The sequence below is a fragment of the Cynara cardunculus genome (genome assembly GCF_001531365.2).
Source record: "Cynara cardunculus var. scolymus isolate 2C chromosome LG 5, CcrdV1, whole genome shotgun sequence".
In the NCBI taxonomy this organism is placed as follows: domain Eukaryota; kingdom Viridiplantae; phylum Streptophyta; class Magnoliopsida; order Asterales; family Asteraceae; genus Cynara; species Cynara cardunculus.
The window spans coordinates 23,768,857-23,774,856 of NC_037532.1; positions in this window are offsets into that span (position 1 = coordinate 23,768,857).

Sequence of the window (6,000 nt, forward strand, 5' to 3'; positions counted from 1 at the left end):
TTATCTGCATGAAGATTTTCTGATGACATGTATAGTTTTGATAGATGATCTGGTTTAGTGCAAGAATTGTATTTGAATTTTTTGGACCATGTATTTTGTACTGGTAGATTCTTGTACTAAGGGACCAATGTGGTGTATAAACATGTATTTCTTTTGTATGAAGTATATGTTACATGCAATGTGTGGAATGTGGTGTTACAGTCAGAGCCTGAGTTTAAGGGATTTAGGTATTCAACAACATGATACCTAGGCTTAAACTATTATATTGCATGTTAAGGGTGCCGGACATAGTTAGTATCATTGGAAATAAATATGATGAGTTGGAAGAACAGTATGTAAGGTAAATTTTAATTACATCTGGCCAATGTAATTATAAATTTACAGGTACACATCTGAACTTGAATACTTCATTATATTTAGAAATGTGAATATGTGATTATTAACACTAAAATCTGCAGATGTCTAGCCGAACCCGGAGATCTGAAAGAACGGCTCGACCGGAGTCTGAGGAAAGGGAAGAATCACCTGTTAATCTTCCGACTAGCACATTAGTAAATAGAGGTTGAGGAAGACCAAGGGGACGAGGCAGGGGAAGAAGTCAGTCTCAGAGAAGGGGTCGGACCGAAATTCATTCTGAACATGAAGAATCCCATTCTGGGAATGCTCAAGAAAGATCAGTGCCACACCTACAATATGTAACCAGGGATATACTGGCAGAGGAAATGGGAAAGTTGCGGGAAACTTTAACGTCTATTATGGGAATTCCGGCTAGAGTGGAAACAGAGAGAGTGGAAGTTCATACATCGGTACCGGTTACTCATAACAAGGAAGGAGATATCAAAATGTTTTTGGCATGCAAGCCACCAACATTTTTTGGGGAAAGGGATCTGGTAAAAGCTATGTGATGGATCAAGGAAATGGAATATGTGTTCAACACCATTCGGTGTTCGAAAACAGATAAAGTTCGATTCGCAGTCTCAGTATTGAAATCAAATGCTTTGTTCTGGTGGGAAGTTGAATCATTAGCCAGAACGGATGTTTTACAGACGTTATCCTAGACAGAATTTGTGGACCGATTCAAGAATCAGTTTTGTCCTAAGATGGCAGTAAGACAAATGGAAGAAGATTTCTTGAAACTGGAACAGGGAAATGGAACAGTTCGGGAGTATAACTAGAAATTCATTGAATACTCTCGATTTGCCGAACACTATGTTTCATCAGAATCCAGGAAAATAGAAAGGTACATTTGGGGTTTGAAACCCTCAATTAGAGAGTTTGTAATTGCTATGAACCCCAATACTTTTTCACTGACAGTAGATGCGGCCGAAGTGACAGAACGAAATAAGAATCGGCAATCAAAAGGAAAAGTTGTAGAGAAAAAAATGGGAGGGGCCTTCATCGAATTTTCGAGGGCCGAAAACTGTGAGATATGATAATAGAGCTGATCAAAAAGTCGGTGAGAAAGTATGTACACAATGCCGACAGGTTCATCAAGGTGAGTGCAAGATGGACCCAAGGAAATGCTACAAGTGTGGTGAAGCGGGCCATTTGTCAAGAAGTTGCCCAGCTAACAGAAAGTGTTTTAATTGCAATTCTTCGGATCATATTCGATCAAACTGTCCATTGTTAAGAACTCCACAGCTGACAATGGGAAGTTATGCGTCGGGTACTCGGGGAAGACCTACTGTGAGCAGAGGAGGGCAAGGAGGGGCACGGGGACGGTCCTTCCAAATGACAAAGAATGAGGCAGAAACGTCACTAGATGTAGTAACAGGTACTTTCCTACTGAATTATATACATGTTAAAGTGTTATTTGACTCTAGTGTAAACTTTTCGTTTGTATCACCATTGTTTGCTCAAACTGCATGTTTGAATTCTGTGTTACTTGATGACGAATTAGTAGTTGATACTGCTAATAGTCAGAAAACTGTTACTAGTGTGTTCAATAACTGTATTATTGTTATTGAGGGTTGTGAACTACCGATTCGGTTATTTCCTATGTCGATGAAGGAATTTGATGTAGTGGTGGGTATGGACTGGTTGGCAAAATATCAGGCTAGTATTGTTTGCAATCAGAAAATGATCAGAATTACTCTGCCAGACCAAGGAACAGTTGTTATTTATGGTGATCGTCAGAATCATCATACTAGTATTTTGACCCTGATGAAAGCTTAGAAAAGTATTCGGAAGAAATGCCAGGGATGTTTAGCATACGTAATTGATATGAAGAAAGAGAAAGGAAAAGAAGAATCAATTTCGATTGTTAATGAATATCTGGAAGTCTTTCCAGAGGACTTATCTGGATTACCGCCAGATCGAGTAATCGAATTTCGAATTGATCTCGTACCAGGGACTGCACCAGTAGCAAAGGCATCATATCAGTTAGCTCCATCTGAATTGAAAGAATTGGTTACACAGTTGGAAGATCTAACAGATAAAGGATTTATTAGACCCAACACTTCATCTTGGGGTGCTCCGGTCTTATTTGTCAAAAAGAAAGATGGGTCAATGCGAATATGTATAGACTATCGTGAACTGAACAAACTAACCATCAAAAACAATATCCTTTGCCAAGGATTGATGATTTGTTTGATCAGCTGGTGGGAGCAAGTCATTTCTCCAAGATTGATTAAGATCAGGGTATCATCAGCTCAAAGTCAGGGAGGAAGACGTTGCTACAACAGCTTTCAGAACTAGGTATGGGCATCACGAATTTTTAGTTATGCCATTCGACTTAACTAATGCGCCCGCAGCCTTTATGGATTTGATGAATAGGGTATGTAAGAAATATCTTGATAAATTCATTATTGTATTTATCGATGATATTCTTATATACTCTAAGACCGAAGAGGAACACGCAGAACATCTTCGTCTGATACTGGAATTACTGAAAAGAGAAAAGTTGTACGCAAAGTTATCTAAGTGTGAGTTCTGGTTAAGAGAAGTCCAATTCCTGGGTCACGTCATCTCAGAAGCACGGGTAAAAGTAGATTTAGTTAAAATAGAAGCAGTTGCAAAGTGGGAAGCTCCGAAAACTCCTTCAGAAGTCCGAAGCTTTTTGGGACTGGCAGGTTACTATCAAAAGTTCATTCAGGACTTTTCTAAGATAGCCGTGCCATTGACTAAATTGACTCGAAAGAACATTAAATTTTAGTGGGAAAGAGAACAACAAGAGGCTTTTCAATTATTAAAAGATCATCTTTGCAGTGCACCAGTGTTGACCTTACCTGATGGATCTAGGGGTGAGCAGCGGAACTGGGTACCCGCCTGCGGAACCGGAACCGCCTTGGAACCGGAACCGGAACCGCCGGTTCTGGAACCGGAACTGATATGAGTAGTTCTGGTTCCAGTTCCTAAAATAGGGAACCGATTGAGAATGGTTCCGATTCCGGTTCTCAATTTTTCGGAACCGTTACCCGCCGGGACCGGTTCCGGAACCGGGTACCCGGAACCGGCGGGTACCCAGAACCGGAACCGGCGGGTACCCGGTAATTTTCAATAAAAATATAATTATTATTTCGATATTTTTCAGTAAAAAATTAATTTTTTTATACAACATTTATATTAGGGAATTAGGAAATTAGGTTTACATCTTTGTGTCGCCGTCATTGTTAATTGACTCCATTCTTCATCTTCTTGACTTCTTCTACATTCAACAATCAACATCTTCACTCTTCAATCTTCATCAGATATTCARATTACATACGATACGAAAACGGAAGAATGCCGGTTGACGGAAAAGAAGAACGTCGGTCGCCGTACACGAAGAACGCCGGTCGCCGATTCTCCTCTCCTTCCCTACGACCTGTCCGATTCCATACGAGTTACGAGTTGTCCGATTACATACGATCTGTTCGATTCTCCCCTCCTTCCCTCCATCAAAAGCACGTCGGTACTTGAAAAAGTTACGCTGGTCTTCATACACTAATCAGGTAATTTAACACACTTTACATTATATTTTTTTCCAAATCTAGTTAACATTATATTTTTTTCCAAATAGTCGAAAAACATCTTAAAAGGCAACCAAAATGAACAAATTAATCATATTACAACCATATATGTGGTTTATTTATAACATTGCCACATAGCTAAGAAGATATGGTTAATTGGTTATCCTCCATTGTGTGGCTTACGTTAGTAGTAAGCATCAGAAAGGAGTTCAATATCAAAGGATCTGAATTCATATTARAAGAAAGTCAAAGAAATTATAAAAGGGATAGATGTGTGTGTGTGTGYTAAGAAAGCAAATAAAAGAAGCTTGGAAGTTGGAACCTGATTACTAATAACCAGAACACTAYACCAACAAAGTATCTACTCACCCTATTGCCATCAATTGGTCCAAGCAATCGTTTCTTGCTGCTTTAAAACTGTAAACAAACATCCTCAATTAACTTCTTGCAGTATATYATAATTACTGCCTCTTTGTTCATGACTACAGACCAAACAGTAGGAAAAATAGAAACAAACATCCTCTTTGTTCTTTTTGATTTTTATGCTCCATTTTCTTGATTTGGCATTTCTAGCTTGCAATAATGTATTTGCCAATAAATGCATAGGTTTAGTWATGGAACATCCTATCAACTTAGRTCGTGAAAGTGACGTTGTTGAGCAAAAACAAATGCCACAAGTTGGGGACAAAAGGAAATCAAGTGTTTGGAACAATTACGAAGATGTTAGAGATCAAACCACTRGGAAGGTCGTGAAGGCAAAATGTAAATATTGTTCCAAGTTATTGACAGTTAGCACAAAGAATGGTACGTCATCTYTAWCTAAACATCTTGCTAYATGTTCAAAACATCCGGGAAATATGGATAAAAAACAAATGAAAATCAGCACTTTTAAGACAAGTCATAGTGAAGCTACCACGGTTTCTAACTGGGAGTTTGATCAAAATCTTATTAGGCTCGCATTAGCTAAAATGGTTATTGTTGACGAGCAACCGTTTTCTATTGTGGAACGTGATGGATTTAGATATTTTTGTAGTGTTGCCGTACCACAATTTTGTGTTCCATCACGATTCACAGTTGCTAGAGATTGTAGTAAACTTTTCCTAAGTGAGAGAGAGAACTTGAGAAATACCTTCAAAACTCTAAAATCTAGGATTGCTCTCACAACGGATTGTTGGACTTCCGTTCAAAATTATAACTACATGTGTTTGACAGCCCACTTTATTGATGCTAATTGGAGATTGCATAAAAGGATTATAAATTTCYGATTGATGGATARTCATAAAGGAAAGGAAATTGGAAAAGTAGTTGAATCATGCATTCTTCAATGGGGTATTGAAGATAAGGTTTCTTGTCTCACTGTAGACAATGCAAGTTCGAATGATGTGGCTGTTGCACATCTCAAAGAAAATCTCACCGACAAACTTGTTTTAGGTGGTGAGTTTTTTCATATGAGATGTGCTGCTCATATATTGAACTTGATTGTTAAAGATGGTTTGAATATGGTTAAGGAATCAATTAATAGCATAAGGGGGTGGTTAGATACATTAGGAGCTCTCCGGCTAGAGCTAAATTGTTTCACGAATGTGCTTCAAAATCTAAGATTTCTTGTAAAGGTTCGGTATCTCTTGATGTTCCAACACRATGGAACTCCACTTTTGTTATGTTGGATTCGGCTGTTAAGTTTGAAAAGGCTTTTAAAAGAATGARACAAGAAGATCCCGAATTTRRGAAAGAACTCAAAGATGGCTTTCCATCTCAAAAAGATTGGGATAATGCTAAAGCTTTAGCATTATGCTTAAAGCAATTTTATGATGCGACAAAAAGGATTTCGGGCACCTTGTATGTCACGGCTAACACACAWTTTCATGAAATCTTGGGTGTACTAGCTTCTTTGTTAGAGTGGAAACAAGATGAGGATCCCAATATTATTCGTATGGGTGATCAAATGAGAAAAAAAATTTGACAAATATTATGGAGATTTTGGGAAAACAAACATTATGGTTTTAGTTGCGGTTGCTCTTGATCCACGATATAAGATGAGGTTTGTGAG